The sequence below is a fragment of the Pristiophorus japonicus genome, chromosome 9 (assembly GCF_044704955.1).
Source record: "Pristiophorus japonicus isolate sPriJap1 chromosome 9, sPriJap1.hap1, whole genome shotgun sequence".
Taxonomy (NCBI): domain Eukaryota; kingdom Metazoa; phylum Chordata; class Chondrichthyes; family Pristiophoridae; genus Pristiophorus; species Pristiophorus japonicus.
The window spans coordinates 129199019-129222627 of NC_091985.1; positions in this window are offsets into that span (position 1 = coordinate 129199019).

Sequence of the window (23609 nt, forward strand, 5' to 3'; positions counted from 1 at the left end):
TCCTTGACGATTTCTTGTAGGTTCCTTCACGACTCCATTTCTTCACTCCCCAGCTCTGGCTGCTTGTGTCTGTCTGTGTTCGAGTCTGTGCTCTGCTTCGTTCTGTGTTCTGCTAGCTTCTGTGTTCTGCTAGTTTTTCCTTGTAAAACTGGGGGATCGATATATCCCCCAAAAAAAGGCTCCGTTATCTCCCATCAAATCTCTTGGGCTCTGTTTAAACTGTTCTGTCCATTGATTTTCAAATGTCTCCTTTGTCAGCAGTAACTCGATTAGGGTGTGAGAATGTGCTATCACTGGTTTTGCATTGTTTTAGGATTGTCCAGTTTCTTGACCATGATTTCCATTGTGCTTGATTGGGGATGTCGTGCACGAATTCAATATGATGCACTCGATCCATTTCGAGTACGCATCAACAACAATTAGGAACATTTTTCCCATGAACGGGCCCGCGTAGTCGACGTGAATACGTGACCATGGCCTGGTGGGCCAGGGCCACGGGCTGAGTGGGGCCTTCCTGCGGGCATTGCCCAGCTGGGCGCACGTCGTGCACCTGCGAACACAGTTTCCAGGTCAGATCAATTCTCGGCCACCATACATGTGACCGGGCAATGGCCTTTATTAACACAATGCCTGGGTGCTCACTCTGGAGTTCCCTGATGAATGCTTCCCTTCCCTTCTGGGGCATGACTACTCGGCTGTCCTATAGTAGGCAGTCAGCTTGGATGGATAGCTCATCCATCCGTCTGTGAAACGGTCTGACCTCTTCAGGGCATGCTCCGTGTGCGGGCGCCCAAACCCCATTCAGGACACCTTTCTTAATCAGGGATAGGAGGGGATCTCTGTTTGTCCAGATTTTGATCTGGCAGGCTCTGATGGGGGAGCCTGCTGTGTCGAAGGCCTCAACGGCCATGACCATCTCAGCGCTTTGCTCCGCTGCCCCCTCAGTGGTGGTCAGTGGGAGCCTGCTGAGCGCGTTAGCGCAATTTTCAGTGCCTGGCCGGTGCCATATGGCGTAGTCATACGCAGCCAGCGTGAAAGCCCATCGCTGTATGCGGGCTGATGCGTTGGCATTGACAGCCTTGCTGTCTGACAACAGCGATGTTAACGGCTTGTGGTCCGTTTCTAACTCGAACCTTCTGCCAAAAAGGTACTGGTGCATCTTTTTCACCCCGTAGACACATGCGAGTGCTTCCTTTTCAACCATCCCATATCCCCGTTCTGCCTGGGAGAGCGACCTGGAGGCATAAGCCACAGGTTGGAGTTGGCCCTCATCATTACTTTACTGCAACACGCACCCAACCCCTTAGGATGATGCATCACATGTCAAAACCAATTTCTTACAGGGGTTGTACAGGTTCAACAGCTTATTAGAACAAAGCAGGTTATGCACCCGATTGAAAGCCCGTTCCTGACAGTCCCCCCAAAACCAATCGCAACCCTTACGCAGGAGCACGTGTATCAGCTCCAACAAGGTGCTAAAGTTTGGCAGAAAGTTCCCGAAATAGTTCAAGAGTCCCAGGAACGATCGCAACTCCGATGTGTTGCCGGGCCTGGGCGCACGACGGATCGCCTCCGTTTTGGATTCGGTAGGCCGGATCCCATCTGCGGCAACCCTCCTGCCCAAAAACTCAACCTCCGGGGCCAAAAACACAAACTTGGACTTCTTTAGTCGCAGGCCTACCCGGTCCAGTCGGCGTAGCACCTCCTCCAGGTTGTGGAGGTGTTCCTCGGTGTCTCGACCCGTGATAAGGATGTCGTCCTGAAATACGATTGTTCCAGGGATGGATTTGAGCAGACTTTCCATGTTCCTTTGGAAGATAGCGGCCGTTGATCGAATGCCGAACGGGCCACCTGTTGTAGACAAACAGCCCCTTGTGCGTGGTGATGGTGGTCAGTAGCTTGGATTCTTCAGCCAGTTCCTGGGTCATGTCGGCTGAAGTGAGGTCCAACTTGGTGAACAGCTTGTCACCTGCCAGTGTGGCAAAAAGATCCTCCGCTCTCGGGAGCGGGTATTGGTCTTGTAGTGATACTCGGTTGATAGTGGCCTTGTAGTCACCACAGATCTTGACTGAGCCATCCGTTTTTAGGACAGGGACGATGGAGCTTGCCCACTTGCTGAATTCAATGGGCGAAATTATGCCCTCTCTTAGCAGCCTGTCCAACTCACTCTCAATTTTCTCCCGCATCACGCATGGCACAGCTCTGGCTTTGTGGTGCACTGGTCTGGCGTCCGGAATGATGCGTATCACTACTTTGGTACCTTTGAAAGTCTTGACACCAGGTTGAAATAGTGACTCAAATTTCTGTAGGACCTGTGAGCATGAACTTCGCTCCACACGAAATGGCGTGCACATCCCCCCATTTCCAGTTCATCTCGGCTAGCCAGCTCCTTCCCAAAAGCGCGGGACCATTTCCTGGGAGAATCCAGAGTGGCAGCCGGTTCTCTGATCCATTATGTGTGACCACCAACGTTGCACTGCCTAGCACTGAGATGATCTCTTTGGTGTATGTCCATAATTGCGTGTCAATGCATTCTAGTTTTGGTCTGCTGGCTCTGAGTGGCCATAGTTTCTTGAATTGTTGGACACTCATAAGTGACTGGCTGGCCTCTGTGTCCAGCTCCATGCGTACCGGGATGCCATTGAATAGGACTTTCATCACCATGGGTGGCGTTTTGGTATATGAGTTATGGATGTTTGCCACATGAACCCTCTGAACTTCAGCATCCATTGCATTGTCCCAAGCATCAACCTGCCTTGCAGACCCTTCTTCTGGTTCATCTGCCTCGTAAACTAGCCTCGCTGTGGGCTTCCTGCACATTCTGGCTAAATGTCCGCTGAAGTTACAATTTCTACAGATGAATTGTTGAAACCAACAGGTTTTCGCAGCATGTCTGCCCCCGCACTTCCAGCATGAGCTGAGATTGTTGTGAACAAAGGGCTGTTACCAGGCATTCCGCTCTGATTGTCTCTTTGATTACTCTTGAGCACTCTGTTAGTGAGTGTCAATGACATCATCCCGGGACACATTGTCCCTTGTGATGGCATAAATTGCCGATCCCCCTGCCATTGGCTCTGTTGAGGACCCACTCTCGAGCCTGTTGCTGCCTGGGTGGTGTCGAATTGCCCTTGCCTGCCTGCGGGGTTCTGATCCATTGCCACGTTGGAAGCAGAGTTGCGCACATAAATTATCTTGGTTTCCTCCATGAAGGCCTGAGCCATCACCGCTGCTGCTTCCAAGGTCAAGTCCTTGGTCTCAATTAGCTTCCTGAAAATCCCGGCATGACCAATGCCCTCAATAAAGAAATCTCCTAACAGCTCCCCACTGCAGGCATCTGTGAACTTACAGAGGCTGGCCAAGTGCCGAAGGTCTGCAACAAAGTCCGGTATGCTTTGACCCTCCCGACGTCGGTGTGTATAGAATCGGTGTCTGGCCATGTGTATACTGCTCGCCGGTTTGAAGTGCTCACCGATCAGTTTGCTGAGCTCTTCAAAGGTTTTGTCTGCTGGCTTCTCAGGTGCGAGCAGGTCTTTCATCAACGCGTAGGTCTTAGGTCCACAGCTGGTCAGAAGATGCGCCCTTCGCTTGTCAGCAACTGCGTCTCCCGGCCAGTCCTTCGTGACAAATCTCTGCTGGAGCCTCTCAACGAAATCGTCCCAGTCCTCATCCACACAGTACTGTTCCTCCGTGCTACCGGTGGCCATTCTCGTGAGTCGTTGATTCCCATTTCTCGTCACCAAATGTAATGTCCTTGCACACTACTATAGATTCACACGAGGCACATTCTGCAGACAAGGTCACTCCGTGACCTGAACCTTTATCTCCAGGACCAAGAAGTGATGACCCTGTGTGGGACCTCCCTTTAAATACCTGGATGACCAGGTGAGGAGTGTCTCCCACAAGTTCACCCCCTGTGGTCAAGGTGTGCATTTCTTAGGTGTGTACAGTATGCAGTGTTGTTACATGAAGGTCACAGTTACATGCAGGTTACAGTTACATGAAGGTTACATACATGATAGGTGTAATCACAGCATTGGAGCATTGGTGTAATCACAGCATTGGAGCATTGGTGTAATTACTGATGGTGATGTATAGCAGGATCTGAACAGTTGGATAGGAAGGAAAGTGAAGACTATATGCACGCCAGGCAGTTTAAATAATATAGATAAACTATCTGGATTTGTACGCAACACTTTTAAGAGGACGGGCTTGCCAGGGAGGCAAGAACTGCAACATCTTTGCTTTAGACTTGCGCAGGGAATTAGTTTCTAACACAGCAAAGATTGTTGGCATTCCTTGATCTTTTGAAAGTGGTTGACCATACCCACATAAGACATCGGCACCATCAAACAACCTAACAACTTAGATCAACAGAAGGAGTCTTTCATACCTTTAGCATGGCTAAACATTGTTAGGCAGTCTGTGATATTATTTTTTTATTCGTTCACGGGATGTGGGCGTCGCTAGCAAGGCCATCATTTATTGCCCATCCCTAATCGCCCTTGAGAAGTGGTGGTGAACCACTGCAGCAGCAGTTTGTTGCAACTGAAAGGCTTGCGAGGCCATTTCAGAGGGGTGTTAAAAGTCACATTGCTGTGAGTCTGGAGTCGTATCTGGACCAGAGCAGGTAAGGACGGCAGATTTCCTTCCCTATACGATATTAGTGGGATGGCTTATTATGACAATCCGATAGTTTTACAGTCACCATTGCTGATACTAGCTTTTTATCCCAGATTTATTTAATTAACTAAATTTAAATTCCCTAGCTGCCATGGTAGGGTTATGAATGCACGTCGACTGGATCATTATTCCAAGCCCCTAGATTACCAGCCCAGTAATATAACCACTCTGCCACTATACCCCTATCTTGGTATTTGAAAGGAATAACCAAGTGCAACGTTGACTTTTGAGAGACAATTCGCAATGGGCTATAACATTGGCTCATGGCCCCTTTCTACCATTCCCAAACAACAGCTGTGACACACAAGGGCATGCAATCTGTTACATGGCGCACCGTCAAATTGCTCAAGCAGAGACTCCAATGACGCGTTACTATGGAGATGGCAGGCAGTATCCAGGGGTCAAAGTGTGTCAGATCAATTTGGCATGACATTCAAAGTGACTTTCAGTTTGACATCTGAGGAGAATGGCTGGGGGGGCCAGGCTGGATGGAAGAAGGAGCTACACAGCTTGCACAAGCAGAAGGTGTATTGTCAATGGCCATAACTATATATGCCTATTTCAATTCATTCCAATTTCAAGTAATAGAAAATCTCTGCCACAGAAAGTCATGAAATCTGCTTGCTAGCAAGATGAAATGTACTAACACATTGGAAACATCTCCCTGAATAATATTGTTTGCGGCAATCAAGAGGACTTTTGACTAATTGCTTTGTACCAGTTCAAACTTTGTACCAGTACCCTCAAAGCCTCCCTGAAAAAGTGCAACATCCCCACTGACACCTGGGAGTCCCTGGCCAAAGACCGCCCTAAGTGGAGGAAGTGCATCCGGGAGGGCGCTGAGCACCTCGAGTCTCATCGCCGAGAGCGTGCAGAAATCAAGCGCAGGCAGCGGAAAGAGCGTGCGGCAAACCTGTCCCACCCACCCCTTCCCTCAACGATTATCTATCCCCACCTGTGACAGGGACTGTGGTTCTCGTATTGGACTGTCCAGCCACCTAAGAACTCGTTTTAAGAGTGGAAGCAAGTCTTCCTCGATTCCGAGGGATTGCCTATGATGATGATGGACCAGTTGTAATTTACACAAATGCTGAAGTTATTATAAAATATTTTTTAAAGATATGCTTGATACACATTATATCAACAATATACAATATAATGGATTCCATTTTATGGAGCCAAGGCGGGTGGATAGAGTGAAGTTACAGATCAGCCATGATCTCATTGAATGGTGGAACAGGCTTGAGGGGCTGACTGGCCTACTCCTGTTCCTTTATTCCTGACCAGACATTTGAAAATAATTGTTATGCTGATAATTATTTGCTAAACAAACTTGTGTATCATGCTGTCCAATTGTCATAGTTTGTGGTTTCACCCCATGAGATGCATGTACTGTCCTCCTAATAGTTTTATATGTGTCCCTCTTGTATTACGGTCCAAATCCATTTGGAAATATTGGATATTGATGATTCTGCTTCAGGAAACTCAAGGTCCTTCTGCTATCTCAGTGGAGAGCTGAGTGGCTTCTATTCTCAGTTCCAAGGATATGCTGGTGACAATTGGCACTGCCATTGCCAATATGCTAACTTCAAGTCTATGATGTTGCAGCCTTAAATCAAATATGACTTGGGGCCTCCAAATGGCCTGTTGCTTGGCTGAGGCTATTGGCTTCTGAATAAGATTGTGAATTTCTGATAAACCCATTTGAATCATAGAATGCGGCCCCGATTTTAATTCCAATTGGATTTCCCACTCAGGCCACTCAAACTATAGTCGGGTCTCACTGATGTCACAGGGCTGCAACATGTATATGTAAAGAAGGACCTTGTTGACTCTGCTTGCTACCTGCTCAAGGGAGCAAGTTAAAATTGCAGATTTTGCGATCATGGCGGCTTTCAGACAGGTAAGAACCAGGGTGATTTTAACTGTCCATCCACCAGGATTCTTCTGAGTGTCATCATCATCATCATAGGCAGTCTCTCGAAATTGAGGAAGACTTGCTTCCACTCTAAAAGTGAACAGTCCAATGTGGGAATTACAGTCTCAGTCACAGGTGGGACAGACAGTGGTTGAAGGAAAGGGTGGGTGGGGAGCCTTGTTTGTGTAAGTGGTTTGCTCGGGTGTGTTAAGTCTTGACTCTAATGTACTGACTTACACGAGACACATGCTGAAGTCAAGGTCACTCAGGACCTGCACCTTTAATTCACAGCTCTCTAGTGCTGCACTTGCCTGAGACCTCCCTTTATATACCTCAGTGGGACAGGTATGGAGTGTCTCCTGCAAGTGCACCCCTGGTGGTAAGGTATGCTTATTGTTACAGGTCATATCCAGTTACAGTCATGTATAGCATGGTAAGATACAGTTATATATAGTAATGTGAGATACAAGACACCACCCTCCCCCAAGGTCTTATTGCCTTTATAGATTCAGTCTCTCAGGTGGTCTGCGCTCTCGCATGGAGCATCTTAGTTGTGGTTCAGTTGTTTGCCTTGATGCCTGTTTTTCATTTGGTGTGATTGTTGGTATCTCGCCTGGGCTGTCTGTTTCGTTCGGTATGATTGCTGGTATCTCGCCTGGGCTGTCTGTTGAGACTGCCCTTTCCTCAGGTTGTTCCACCTGTCTGTCCACCAGGTGTGGTGTGAGTTCCACATTGTAGTCTGCCTCTGGTTCTTCAGTGTTATTAGTGAATCTACTTTTTACTTGGTCTACATGAATCCGGCAGGTTTGGCCATTGTCCATTTGTACAACCAGTAGCCTGTTTCCCTCTTTGTCTGTTACTGTCCCTGCAAGCCATTTGGGACCCCGGCCATAGTTTAGCACAAACACTTTGTCCCCTATCTCCTTCCACCTCCCCCTCGAATTTCGGTCATGGTACTCAGTTAGCTTTTGACGCTTAGCCTCAAAAATTTCATGCATGTCTGGGAGGATTAACGAGAGCCTGGTCTTTAAAGTTCGTTTCATCAATGCGCGGGGGGAACCCCAGTCAACGAATGCGGACGAGATCTGTATGCCAGCAGCAGTCGTGACAGGCGGCTCTGCAGCGTGGGACCTTGGATTCTGAGCATGCCTTGTTTAATGATCTGCACTGCTCGCTCTTCCTGGCCATTGGAGGCCGGCTTGAAAGGTACCATCTTAACATGATTTATAGCTTGGTCAACTATAAAATCTTGGAATTTTGCGCTGGTGAAGCACGGATCATTATCACTAACCAATATGTCAGGAATGCCGTGCGTTGCAAACATGGTTCGAAGGCTCTCCACAGCGGTGGAGGTGGTGCTCGAGTTTAAAATGGTGCACTCGATCCATTTTAAAAATGCATCAACGACTGCGAGGAACATTTTGCCCATGAATGGGCCCGCATAGTCTACATGCACCCGCGACCATGGTTTGGTGGGCCAGGGCCAGGGGCTTAGGGGGGCCTCCCTGGGGGCATTACTGAGTTGGGCACAAATGGTGCACCAACGGACGCAGAGCTCCAAGTCTGCGTCAATGCCAGGCCACCAGACATGAGATCTGGCTATGGCCTTCATAAGGACGATCCCCGGGTGCTCGCGATGGAGCTCCCGGACAAACGCCTCCCTGCCTCGTAAGAGCATAACTACTCGGCTGCCCCACATCAGGCAGTCTGCCTGTAGTGAGAGTTCATGCATGCGCCTATGGAAGGGTTTGACCTCGGGGCAGGCATTGCGAGCCTCTGCCCAGTCACCGGTTAAAACACATCTTTTAACTAGAGATAACGTGGGGTCGCTGGTCGTCCAGGCTCTGATTTGGCGAGCCGTCATGGGCGAACCTGTGGATTCAAAGGCATTGATTGCCATGACCATCTCACAGTCCTGTTCGTCGGATCCTTCTGTGGTCGCCAGGGGTAGCCTGCTAAGCGCGTCGGCACAGTTGTCTGTGCCTGGTATGTGCCTTATCGTGTAGTCGTAAGCCGCCAGCATGAGTGCCCACCGCTGAATGCGTGCCGAGGCGTTGGCGTTGATTGCCTTGCACTCGGATAGTCGGGACGTGAGGGTTTTGTGGTCGGGCAAACTTGGCCCCGAAAAGGTATTGGTGCATCTTTTTGACACCGTACACACACACGAGCGCCTCCTTCTCAACCATACCGTACCCATGCTCCGCCCGCGAAAGTGACCTGGAGGCATAAGCAACGGGCTACAATTTACCCGCATCATCGACGAGCTGTAAAACGCACCCGACCCCGTACGCTGACGCATCACACGTAAGAATTAACTTTTTGCCTGGGTCAATAAGGGCTAAAACACTCTTGGACCATAGAAGGTTGCGTGCCTTATTGAAGGCGCGTTCTTGGGCGTCCCCCCAAAACCAATTGCACCCCTTTCTGAGTAGCACGTGGAGAGGCTCAGCAGCGTGCTCAAGTTCTGCATAAAGTTCCCAAAGTAATTGAGTAGCCCGAGAAAGGCACGCAGTTCCGAGACATTCCCGGGCCTGGGTGCCAGGCGAATCACTTCGGTTTTGGATTCGGTTGGGCGGATTCCATCAGCGGCAATCCTTCTGCCCAAAATTTCAACTTCAGGCGCGAAAAACAGACACTTGGATTTCTTAACTCTTAGGCCTACCTGATCCAATCGACTTAGTACTTCCTCAAGATTGCGGAGATGGGAGTCGGTGTCCCTGCCCGTGATGAGTATGTCATCTTGAAACACAACCGTCCCCGGGATAGACTTGAGCAGACTCTCCATGTTGCGCTGGAACATAGCAGCTGCCGACCAGATGCCGAATGGGCATCGATTATACATAAAAAGGCCTCGATGTGTGTTGATAGTGGTGAGTAGCTTGGATTCCTCGGTCAGTTCTTGCGTCATATACGCAGATGTGAGGTCAAGTTTCGAGAAAAGTTTTCCTCCAGCCAACGTGGCAAATAGGTCCTTCGCTCTGGGCAGCGGGTCCTGTAGGGAGACTCTGTTTATGGTAGACTTGTAATCCCCACAGATTCACACAGATCCATCAGGCTTCATGATGGGGTCGATGGGACTTGCCCAGTCGCTGAATTCCATGGGAGAAATTATGCCTTCCCGCAGAAGCCGGTGCAGTTCGTTTTCAATCTTTTCCCTCATCACATAAGGCACAGCTCTAGCCTTGTGATGGACTGGTCTGGCATTCTGTGTGATGTAGATTCTAACTTTAGCCCCTTTGAAGGTGCCCACATCTGGCTGAAAGGGATGTTCAAAATGGCTTAGAACTGTTGAGCAGGAGGTCTGTTCCTCTGATGACATGGCGTGAACATCACCCCATTTCCAATTAAGTTCTGCTAGCCAGCTTCTCCCCAACAGTGCTGGGAGATCCCCGGGGACAATCCACAGGGAAAGTCGGTGCACCATCCCTTTGTGTGTGACTGAGAGCATGGCGCTGCCAAGGACAGGGATGATTTCTTTAGTATAGATCCTTAGTTTGGTGTTGATCCTTGTGAATTTTGGTCTGTTGCTTTTGTGCGGCCACAGCTGTTCAAATTGTTGAACGCTCATGAGGGATTGACTGGCCCCCGTGTTCAGTTCCATGTTGACAGGTATCCCGTTGAGTCAAACCCTCATCATAATTGGAGGCGTCTTGGTGTAAGAACAGTGGACATTGATCGTGTTAACCCGCTGTACCTTGGCGTCCCGTGCACTGTTCCAACCATTTTCAGGCCCGCTTTCCGACCCTTCCGATTCATATACCAGCCGAGCTGCTGTTTTTCTGCACATGCGAGACAGATGCCCTGTGTAGTTGCAGTTTCTGCAAACGGCATGCTGAAATCGACACACCCTGGTTGAGTGCCTTCCCCCACATCTCCAACACAGACTGTTTCCATTGTTTGTGATGGATGAGCTGCGTCTGGCTGATCTCCCTTGAGCTTCTCTCAATCTGTTGTTGATTGCTCGCATTGTGGGTTGATGAGGTGTGATCGGCTGTTCATGTGGCCCTTGATTTTGATGGCTTCTGGCACCACTGTCTGCTGTTGAAGGGCTGCTCTCCTGCCTTTGTCTGTGTGTGGGGGTAGCGGTTTGTTTCACAATGTGAACCCCTTGTTCCGATGCCTCGTTGGTTGTCGTACCCGAAGTATAGATCAACCTCGTTTCTTTTTCGTCTGCCAAGAACGTCTGTGCAACCAGTGCTACTGCCTCTAGAGTCAAGTTCTTAGTCTCTATAAGCTTTTGGAATATGCCTGCGTGGCCTATTCCTTCAATAAAAAAGTCTCTCAGTACTTCTCTCCTTAGTTCATCGGGGAACTCACATGAACTATCCAGCCTCCGAAGTTCTGCCCCGAAGTCGGGTATGCTTTGGCCCACACAGTGTCTGTAGTTGTAGAACCTGTGTCTGGCCATGTGTAGACTGCTCGCTGGCTTCAGGTGGTCTCTGATCAGTGTGCTCAACTCCTCAAACGACTTGCTTGCTGGTTTCTCGGATGCCAGCAGGTCTTTCATTAAAGCGTATGTTTTCGATCCACAGCTGGTCAAGAGATGGGCTCATCCCCTGTCTGCCTTATCGTCGCCCAGCCAGTCTTTGGTCACAAAGCTTTGCTGGAGCCTTTCTATATAGTCATCCCAATTGTCTCCAGCATTGTATTTCTCATCTGAGCTGTTGGTAGCCATTCTATGGATTCTGTGATCCCATAACTCGTTGCCACTGTTAAGTCCTGACTCTAATGTACTGACTTACACGAGACACATGCTGAAGTCAAGGTCACTCAGGACCTGCACCTTTAATTCCAGCTCTCCAGTGCCGCAGTTGCCTGAGACCTCCCTTTATATACCTCAGTGGGACAGGTATGGAGTGTCTCCTGCAAGTGCACCCCTGGTGGTAAGGTATGCTTATTGTTACAGGTCATATCCAGTTACAGTCATGTATAGCATGGTAAGATACAGTTATATACAGTAATGTGAGATACATGACAGGGTGTACCGAAACACACCTCCGACCACAAGTTCTGGAGGATAGGGATTACTATGGACAGATCTGGCACGGACAATGTTTTTCAGGCTCAACTATATAGTGTTTAATAAAGTTCAACCGCACCACTAGTAAAACAGTACACAGTGGTGTAAAACAGTATAAAAGTACAACCCTGGCTTGTCAAACAAGCCCCTGCTGTTTCAAGTAACCATGGCCTAAAATATAATATACAGCACATAAGAAACGGACCTTCCCAGACAATGCCCCTTCACACAGCTAAGTGGTCTTAAGGATGTGTAGGTGTGGACAATGCTCACCCCGATCGCCCGCGGACTTGTTTGCAGCTTCTTCCCGTATGACGTGGCTCCTGGTTCTGTACCGCCGATGCAGTATTCGAGTCCCAGTTTGAGTTGCGGTCCGTATTGGGGTGAAAGAGCAAGGCTCAGCTCTTCGTGATGTACCATCCTTCCGTCCCGTGGCGGAGTGCTCGTTTCTTGGTGAGGGCAATGAGGCGAGCGAAGTAGCAAGAGAGAGAGAGAGCTATCCAAAACGGCTCTCTGATATACCCCTCCAATACACAGATCGCTGTCTATGTTTTAATGGACTCAGAGCATGGTTTCCAGGCTTCTTCCCAGGTCTGAATGGGTCATCCATTCGATTCCTTTGTGGCCTCCTCCCGCCTTCCGGGGCCTGGCCTCTGTGGTTAAAAAAAAGGTGCTTCAGGTTTGATGTCTTCTTGATATGCTTAATGGTCAATGATGGCTTTTGATCTCCAAACTGATCTAGTTAACTGGCTTATTTCCATACAGACAATGGGCCAGCCATCTCCTCCTATTCACCAGTTGGGAGTCGACTTCTCGGGACGTTGTTTCCGCAAAGAAGTCTGTCTATACAGCAACTCCCCTTTGATCGGTTGGGATTTTCTGTCCATCAGTTCACCTGGGCCACTCCCATCTTTACAGACAGACTGTTGACTTTCAGCATATCCAATATTTGTCATTAAAGTCCATGGGAATTGAGCCAAATGCAAAATTTGCCGCACACTCCTTCCGCTGTCTGCGCTTGATTTCCGCATGTTCTCGGCGACGAGACTCGAGGTGATCAGTGCCCTCCCGGATGCTCTTCCTCCATTTTGGGCAGTCTTAGGCCAGAGATTCCCAGGTGTTGGTGAGAATGTTGCACTTTATCAAGGAGGCTTTGAAGGTGTCCTTTTAAACGTTTCCTCTGCCCACCTGGGGCTCGCTTGTTGTGTAGGAGTTCCGAGGGTTAAAATTACCCCCGCGATGTCACTTCTTGTCACTTGTACCTACACACAAAGCTGCTTGTATCAAAAGCTCCACGTCAAATAACAGTAACACTCAGAGCACATTGTTTTCCACGAATTCCCTACGTGGAATAAATCCATTGTCAATCCACATTGTAATTTGACTCTTTCATCAGTAGTACTATTCTAGTGCAGTGGACTGAATTCCTCCTGAGTGGGAGTACATTGTGCTAGCTGGAGATGCTTTCCTGAGTGCATTTACCACACCTGTGTGCATTGTGCCGTGGATGTTTGGTTCCAGAGCATGCTGTAGAAATCTCATTCTTTTACAGCTAGCGGCGTGTTACTGCGTTGTAAAGGCCAGGAAGGTCCCGAGTCTGATCCCAGGTCTCTACTGAGTTTGCTCTATTGTCCCAGGGGATTTGCAGGATCTTGCGGAGTCAGCTTTGGTGGTATTTCTCCAGCGATTTGAGGTGTCTATTGTATATGGTCCACGTCTCTGAGCCATACAGGAGGGCGGGTATCACTACAGCCCTGTAGACCATAAGCTTGGTACCAGATTTGAGGGCCTGGAGCTAGAACCTGGACTTTTTTGCATGCTTAATGCTCACTTAATGCCCATTTTACCGCTGAAATGATGTATAATGCCCAGATAACGCCCATTTAGCCACAAAATTGAAACTGACGCCCATTTTTAGGAAACTTATCGCCGAGCGTTACTTTCCTCATGTCCTTAACGGCGGGAAAAAATATTACCGCCCACCCACTTTTTTAGGACGGAATCATCAGAATGGGCGAAATCAACGCCCATAATATCGCCCAGGGTTACTTTCCCCACTGATTTAACGTGGGATTCAATATTAACGCTCGCCCACTTTTTTCTGTCGTTAAGAGTATATTTACCGAAACTAACGCCCAGCAGATCATCCAGCATCAACTTCACCACCTCACACACATATCGCCCACAATATTGTTCGCCCCAAAAAAAACCCTCAAAAAGTGGAACTGTTCTGAACGAATGCCAGCAGTGTGGCTGGCATTTTAAAAATACCACTCTTATATGAGGGGCTGATATCTGAACGATTTGCCTGAAAGGGCGTTGATGTGAGTGACAATGCTGAGACACTGCTGTGTGTGTGTAGCTCAGGCATCAATGGTGTCCATCACCTTGGTGCCAGTTAAAGTTTACGTTGATTGATGTTAAGTTGTATTTAACCCTTTCATGTTAAGGAATGGTGTAATGGTGCAGCTATCTGAGACAATGCGCAACAAGGTTTTGTTCAACAACAAAAATTTTATACCAACATTGGTCTGAAATCATAAGCATCACAGGCAAAAACACACAACCCCCGCCCACACCCCACTTTTTCCACCATTGACATAAATCACATGTTCAACATGTCCAGCAACACAGAATACAAAGGCAAAGCAGGAGCATGGTCCCCAGCCCCCATACATTGCAACAAATTGCATACACCCAGATGGAAATATAACACAGCCATCACCTGCACACATGCACCTCACTTTCCTTCCCCCCTCCCCTTCTTCTCCCCACCTCTATCCCTTCCTTTACATCACGCAATGGAGTAAGCTTTACTGATGTGGCATCACTTCAGGGTCTGCAGATGCGTCGGTGTTTGTCTGAGTCTGCTTCCCCACGAGTGTGAGTACACGCTCCTCCATCTCTGTGATGTCGCTGGGGACTGGTGGCCCCCCACCCATTCGCCTCTGCATGGACCTCATCGTCGATAGCGTCTTCTGTAAAAGGTGACAGAGCAACATGGCATGAAATCATTGCGTGATATCCTTGCTAGGTACTGTCACAGAGACTGATACAGCACATAACCGACAGATGTAATCATGATTATTATGATAATTATCATTGTTTACCTAAAAATTTACACCGTAACTGCAGGCTTTGAGTAGAACATTCCCAGTAAAAGTGAAAGAACTCACATCTGATGATAGTCACTCCTGACTGTTACAAATCAAATTATATAAACACATAAGCACATGTACCGTATATACTCGCGTATCCTACGATCTCATGTATCATGCGACCCCTAAATTTTCGTCCCCAAAACATGATTTTATCATATATCTCATGTATCATGTGAGTCACTTTTTTGAGGTACCAGATGCCACTAGGCTAGGCTTTCAAACAAGTTTAACAAGTACCCAACACGTAACAAGTATCCTAACACATAACAACGATCGAATACAGACCTTAACAACCGAATCATGAAACATCGAGTGGATTCTGTTGTGAAAGCTGTTCGCGAATCGAACACCGATATAGCAATCATTCCCGCTGGCTTGACTAGCGTCGTTCAGCCACAGCCTCTACTGTGTTTGCGGGTAAAAGAAGCATGGGCTGAGATAGATGGAGCCTCTAATAATGCAGCAAACTTCAGAGGGAGTTGTGGGTGGCGATCTCTAGACCACAGCAAAGATACAGTACAAGTGACAATAGAGGCTGCAATCTAGCCCAGGAGATACCTGCCGAGATTCAGCGTGGATACGGTCTGCTTAACAGCCTAACAGCCTAATCTTGGCCAGCACTTCACACCTGCAAATTTTGTATCTCGCGTATCATGCAACCCCCCAAATTTAGGTTACAATTTAGGTCTTCAAAAGTCACATGATACGCGAGTATATACGGTAAATCAATGTAATACTTACTCTTGCGGATCCCACAAGGTCGTTCCATTGTTTGCAGCATTGGTTGCCCTCATGCATCTTGTTGGTCGCCGACGAGACCACCTCTGCTATCTTGGTCCATATCTTCTGGTATGCATTTGGAGTGGGCTTCCCACGCCTTTCCTGTGTCAAATCACCCCAGCGTAACTCGACCTCCTGCAGGAGGGAGACATTTGCCTCATCTGAGAACCTCCTGGCTCTTTTGCACCCTCCAATGTGCTCCTCTCCCACCTCACTGCTCTCTCCAGCATCAGTCTCCATAGCGTGCTGTAATGCCTCCTCCTCTCTCTCCATTATAGGCCAAATTCAGTGAAATATATGGCTGGTAACAGCTACTTTTTGTTTGCCTACTTGCTGTGAAGCTCTAAAGTCTCCCTCCTTCCTCCCAAAGCAGCCACACCACACCCAGACATGCCTTCAGTTCCTTTGAGCTCCCTCTTTCTGTCTCCTCTTCTGTGCATGTCACGATGACCCTTGAAGTGGGGCAATCGAGCTCTGTTATAATTAAAGGGTTAAGAATGGATCTGGAATTAAAACGAGCTGACATAGGCTTTTGTAGTGGTCAACTTTAGAAGGGTGTTTAAAGGGAAATAACATATCAGAATGGTTAATTGTTACAAGCTGTGTAGCCCGAGGACAATTACAGGAGGCCAAACTGTTGAACCACAGGAAACCCAGAGGGGCAGATAAACAGGGCAAGGGGTCAAAAGTGACACAACGGAAAACCTCCATCTGGTCAAGGCAAGAGAGGTAAGATAACATTTCAATGTGCTAATTAACTTTTGGGACACAGTGAGGTTTATGAATAAGTACCGGATATAGGCGTGGTCAAGATTGTACCTTTACTTTGAGTGACAAGGGTTTTGACTATTCAAATCAATGTATGTCTCATATATTGAATGTCCGGCCATTATAGGCGGAGGAACTATATAAAAACCCTGTGTTTTCTTTATTCAGGGAGAGCAAGTGAGGATGGCTCAGCAACAGGTTGACTGCAGATTTGACGCTCCCTTGCAAGAAATTAAAGATTACTTGAATCTTCAAATCCAGACCTAGTGTTGAGTGTTAATTTGAAATACTCCGCTACAATTGGAACTGCAAGCAAGGTCTCAAGTGGACAGTGGACACCGGCTGAGGGAAGCCATGTCAAAGGCGTGAGTATGCTGTAATTACCATGCACAGTTAGGACAAGGGTAGAAATCTGTCTGGTATCAGCTGCCTGAGAGATCCGAATCTGCAGGTCTGGCCGAGATTTCAAGTAGTCAGCGGAAGATCCCCGGTGAAACAATTGGGATCGGCTATATAGAAGTGTGTCTGTGTAACGTTGCGTTTGATAATTGAAAAGTTTGCAAGTAACGGTCTCACTTGTGACGAGTAAGTAAGGGATGTACCATTGACAACCAATAAGGTTGCAAATATTAGAAACATAGAAACATAGAAACTTAGAAAATAGGTGCAGGAGTAGGCCATTCGGCCCTTCGAGCCTGCACCACCATTCAATAAGATCATGGCTGATCATTCACCTCAGTATCCCTTTCCTGCTTTCTTTCCATACGCCTTGATCCCTTTAGCCATAAGAGCCATGTCTATCTCCCTCTTGAATATATCCAATGAACAGGCATCAACAACTCTCTGCGGTAGGGAATTCCACATGTTAACAACTCTTTGAGTGAAGAAGTTTCTCCTCATCTCAGTCCTAAATGGCTTACCCCTTATCCTTAGACTATGTCCCCTGGTTCTGGACTTCTCCGGCGTCGGGAACATTCTTCCTGCATCTAACCTGTCCAGTCCCGTCAGAATTTTATATGTCTCTATGAGATCTCCTCTCATCCTTCTAAACTCCAGTGAATACAGGCACAGTCGATCCAGTCTCTCCTCATATGTCAGTCCTGCCATCCCGGGAATCAGTCTGGTGAACCTTCGCTGCACTCCCTCAATAGCAAGAACATCCTTCCTCAGATTAGGTCTCACCAAGGCCCTGTACAATTGCAGTAAGATCTCCCTGCTCCTACACTCAAATCCCCTAGCTATGAAGGCCAACATACTATTTGCCTTCTTCACCGCTGCTGTACCTGCATGCCAACTTTCAATGACTGATGTACCATGACACCCAGGTCTCGTTGCACCTCCCCTTTTCCTAATCTGCCGTCATTCAGATAATATTCTGCCTTTGTGTTTTTGCCACCAAAGTGGATAACCTCACATTTATCCACATTATAATGCATCTGCCATGCGTTTGCCCACTCACCTAACCTGTCCAATCACCCTGCAGCCTCTTAGCGTCCTGCTCACAGCTCACACCGCCACCCAGCTTAGTGTCATCTGCAAGTTTGGAGATATTACACTCAATTCCTTCATCGAAATCATTAATGTATATTGTAAAGAGCTGGGGTCCTAGCACTGAGCCCTGCGGCACTCCACTAGTCACTGGCTGCCATTCTGAAAAGGACCCGTTTATCCCGACGCTCTGCTTCTTGTCTGCCAACCAGTTCTCTATCCACGTCAGTACATTACCCCCAATACTATTTCATCTTTAATAATTGATTCCAACATTTTCCCCACTACTGATGTCAGGCTAACTGGTCTATAATTACCCGTTTTCTCTCTCCCTCCTTTCTTAAAAAGTGGTGTTATATTAACTATCCTCCAGTCCATAGGAACTGATCCAGGATCGATAGACTGCTGGAAAATGATCACCAATGCATTCACTATTTCTAGGGCCACTTCCTTAAGTACTCTGGGATGCAGACTATCAGGTCTCGAGGATTTATAGGCCTTCAATCCCATCAATTTCCCTAACACAATTTCCCGCCTAATAAAGATTTTCTTCAGTTCCTCTTTCTCACTAGACTCTCGGTCCCCTAGTATTTCCGGAAGGTTATTTATGTCTTCCTTCGTGAAGATAGAACCAAAGTATTTGTTCAACTGGTCCGCCATTTCTTTGTTCCCCATTATAAATTCACTTGAATCTGACTGCAATGGACCTACGTTTGTCTTCACTAATCTTTTTCTATTCACATATCTATAGAAGCTTTTGCAGTCAATTTTTATGTTCCCAGCAAGCTTCCTCTCGTACTCTATTTTCCCCCTCTTAATTAAACCCTTTGTCCTCCTCGGCTAAATTATTACATTCTCCCAGTCCTCAGGTTTGCTGCTTTTTCTGGCCAATTTATATGCCTCTTCCTTGGATTTAACACTATCCTTAATTTCTCTTGTTAGCCATGGTTGAGCCACCTTCCGCATTTTATTTTTACTCCAGACAGGGATGTACAATTGTTTAAGTTTATCCATGTGATCTTTAAATGTTTGCCATTGCCTATCCACCGGCAACGCTTTAAGTATCATTCGCCAGTCTATTCTAGCCAATTCACGTCTCATACCATCGAAGTTACCTTTCCTTAAGTTCAGGACTCTAGTCTCTGAATTAACTGTGTCACTCTCCATCTTAATAAAGAATTCTACCATATTATGGTCACTCTTCCCCAAGGGGCCTCGCACATCAAGATTGCTAATTAGTCCTTTCTCATTGCACATCACCCAGTCTAGGATGGCCAGCCCTCTAGTTGGTTCCTCGACATATTGGTCGAGAAAACCATCCCTAATACACTCCAGGAAATCCTCCTCCACCGCATTGCTACCAGTTTGGTTAGCTCAATGTATATGTAGATTAAAGTTGCCCATGACAACTGCTGTACCTTTATTGCACGCATCCCTAATTTCTTGTTTGATGCTGTTCTCAACCTCACTACTACTGTTTGGTGGTCTGTACACAACTCCCACTCGCGTTTTCTGCCCTTTGGTATTCCGTAGCTCCACCCATACCGATTCCACATCATCCAAGCTAATGTCCTTTCTTACTATTGCATTAATTTCCTCTTTAACCAGCAACGCCACCCCACCAGCTTTTTCTTTCTGTCTATCCTTCCTGAATGTTGAATACCCCTGAATGTTGAGTTCCCAGCTTTGGTTACCCTGGAGCCATGTCTCCGTGATGCCAATTACATCATATCCATTAACAGCTATCTGCGCAGTTAATTCGTCCACCTTATTATGAATACACCTTGCATTGAGGCACAGAGCCTTCAGGCTTGTCTTTTTAACACACTTTGCCCCTTTAGAATTTTGCTGTAATGTGGCCCTTTTTGCTTTTTGCCTTGGGTTTCTCTGCCTTCCACTTTTACTTTTCTTCTTTCTATCTTTTGCTTCTGCCCCCATTCTACTTCCCTCTGTCTCCCTGCATAGGTTCCCATCCCCCTGCCATATTAGTTTAACCCCTCCCCAACAGCACCAGCAAATACTCCCCCTAGGACATTGGTTCCGGTCCTGCCCAGGTGCAGACCGTCCGGTTTTTACTGGTCCCACCTCCCCCAGAACCGGCTCCAGGAATTTGAATCCCTTCCTTCTGCACTACTCCCCAAGCCATGTAGTCATCTGAGCTATCCTGCAATCCCTACTCTGACTAGCACGTGGCACTGGTAGCAATCCTGAGATTACTACCTTTGAGGTCCTACTTTTTAATTTAGCTTCTAGCTCCCTAAATTTTTCTTGTGGGACCTCATCCCGCTTGTTACTATATCGTTGGTACCTATATGCACCATGACAACTGGCTGTTCACCCTCCCCTTTCAAAATGTCCTGCAGCCGCTCCGAGACATCCTTGACCCTTGCAGCAGGGAGGCAACATACCATCCTGGAGTCTTGATTGTGGTGAGTAAGTAAGGGACGTGCTGCTGACAACCAATAAGGTTGCAAGTAACGGTCGCACTCGTGAGGAGTAAGGAATTAAGGGACGTACCACTGACAACCTATAGCCATGGGAAGTAAGAAACTCGAGTGGGGACCTAGTAGACGAAAATGGAAAACTAATTGAAATAATGATAAATTAAGTTGCAAACCAGACGACTCACTAGCTGAACAAAGAAAATGGAGGGAGTCGGAAATGAAACAAAAGGAGGAGAAAATCTCATTTTAGTCATTCGCACATTATGAATTAAGTAAATGGACTAGACTATTGACTGAGAAAGTGACGAAACAAACTGACAGTAGATGTGATGACAACAGCATCCATCAGGACACATAAAAAGGAACAACTGCCAGCAGCCCCCATCAATTAGAAACAGTGGGGGGGTGGGGGGGCTGGTGCGGGGGTAGGACACCCAAAGTCTGTTCTAACTGCAACACACTGACAAATGTGGTGGAAATGTAGAGAGAGAGAGATTCTTTGTAATGCAAGAAATGAGGGGTTGAAGTTAGTTGCTATGGTGACCGTTAAAAAAAAAAGCAGGAAGCAATTGTAAAAGGAGATGTTTAATGGGAATCCAAACCATGAAGTGTAGGCATATAGCAGCAAAAAGTGATAAAACTACAGGGGCAATAGATTATGGTGCAGATTATAAAACAAACATTAAATGGTACGACACTGAAAAGTGTAGAGGAACAAAGGGTCCTTGGAGTGTAGGTCCACCGACCCCTGGAGCTAGCAGGCTAGGTACATAAAGTGATTAAGAAGGCATATGGAATATGTTGAGTCCTTAACGCTTAAACATAATCACACGAGGCACGTACTGCAGACACAGTCACTCTGTGACCTTCACTTTTATTTCCGGGACCAAGGAGTCCTGGCCCTGCAAGGGACCTCCTCTTATATACCTGAATCTCCAGGTAAGGAGTGTCTCCCACAAGTACACCCCCTGTGGTCAAGGTGTGCATTTCTAGTATGTACAGTATGTCGTGGTTACATGAGGGTTACAATTGTATAAGGGTTACAGTAGTATGCTGGTTACATACATGACATCACCTCCCCCCTCACGTCTTTTTGACTCAAAGGTTAAGTCTATCAGGTGGTCGACGCTCTCTCATGGAACGCCGCAGTTCAGGCTCTGGTGGCTGAACTTTGGCATGCGTTTCTGTCACCTGAGGTGATTCCGGCCTGTCCGGGCTGGCCGCAGCGACTGTGCATGCTGGTGATTGTCCTTGTTGCTCGTCCACTGGCAGTGGTGTGGTTGACATCTCATGCTCTTCTTCATGTTCATCGGTGTCTATGCTGAACCTTTTCTTTACTTGGTCCAAGTGTTTGCTGCATATCTGCCCATTGTTGAGTCTGACCACTATGACCCTATTTCACCAATTACGGTGCCCTCCAGCCACTTGGGTCCCAATGCATGGTTACAAATACCGGATCATCCATTTCTATACGCCTCTCCCTTGAGTTACGATCGTGGCACTCGGTTTGGGACTGGCGCTTGCCCTCAACAATGTCTGCCAGGGTTGGGTGGATGAGGGACAGCCGCGTTTTGAGCGTACGTTTCATGAGGAGTTCCGCTGGCGGAACTCCCGTGAGCGAGTGCGGGCGGGACCTATAGGCCAGCAGGAGGCACGATAGGCGGTACTGCAGAGAGGGTCCTTGGATGCGGAGCATGCCTTGCTTTATGACTTAGATTGCACGTTCCGCCTGGCCATTGGAAGCCGGCTTGAACGGCGCCGTCCGGACATGTTTGATGCCATTACCCGACATAAACTCCTGAAATTCATGGCTGATGAAACACAGGCCATTGTCGCTGACCAGAATGTCCGGTAAGCCGTGGGTCGCGAAAACCGTGCGCAGGCTCTCCACAGCGATGGATGTCGTGCACGAGTTTAATATGATGCACTTGATCCATTTCGAGTATGCATCGACAATTATCAAGAACATTTTTCCAATGAACGGGTCCGCATAGTCTACGTGAATGCGTGACCAAGGCTTGGTGGGCCAGGGCCACGGGCTGAGCGGGGCCTCCCTGGGGGCATTGCACAGCTGGGCACACGTTGTGTACCTGCGAACCCAGTGTTCCAGGTCTGAGTCAATCCCTGGCCACCATACATGTGACCGGGCAATGGCCTTCATTAACATGATGCCAGGGTGCTCGCTGTGGAGTTCCCTGATGAATGCTTCGCTCCCCTTCTGGGGCATGACTACTCGGCTGCCCCATCGCAGGCAGTCGGCTTGGATGGAGAACTCATCCATCCGTCTCTGAAACGGTCTGACCTCCTTGGGGCACGCCCCGTGCGTGGGCGCCCAATCTCCCGTCAGGACACATTTCTTTATCATGGACAGGAGGGGGTCCCTGTTGGTCCAGAGTTTGATCTGGCGGGCTGTGATGGGGGAGCCTGCGGTGTCAAAAGCCTCAACGGCCATGACCATCTCAGCGCTTTGCTCCGCTGCCCCTCGGTGGTGGCCAGCAGAAGCCTGCTGAGCGCGTCAGCACAGTTTTCGGTGCCTGGCCGGTGCTGTATGGTGTAGTCATACGCAGCCAGCATGAGAGCCCATCGCTGTATGCGAGCTGACGCATTTGCATTGACCGCCTAGCTGTCGGACAACAGAGAAGTTAACGGCTTGTGGTCCATTTCTAACTCGAACGGTCTGCCGAAAAGGTATTGGTGCATTTTTTTCACACCATAAACGCAAGCGAGTGCTTCCTTTTCGACCATGCCGTACCCACGCTCTGCCTGGGAGAGTGACCTGGAGGCATAAGCCACCGGTTGGAGTTGTCCGTCTCCATTACCCTGCTGCAACATACACCCAACCCCTTATAATGATGCATCACATGTTAAAACTAGTTTTTTACAGGGGTCATACAACGTTAACAGTTTGTTAGAACAAAGCAGGTTCTGCGCCCTGTTGAAAGCCCGTTCTTGACAGTCAAAACCATTCACAACCCTTACGCAGGAGCACGTGTAACGGCTCCAATAATGTGTTTCAGTTCGGCAGGAAGTTCCCGAAATAGTTCAAAAGTCCCAGGAATGATCGCAACTCCGTTTTGGATGCGGTAGGCTGGGTCCCGCCTGCGGCAACCCTCCTGCCCAGAAACTCGACCTCTGGGGCCAAAAACACACACTTGGCCTTCTTCAGCCGCAGGCCTACCCGGTCCAGTCGGCGTAGCACCTCCTCCAGGTTGTGGAGGTGTTCCTCGGTGTCTCGACCCGTTATTAGGATGTCGTCCTGGAATACGATTGTGCCGGGAATGGATTTCAGCAAGCTTTCCATGTTTCTCTGAAAGATGGCGGCTGCCGAACGGATGCCAAAAGGACACCTG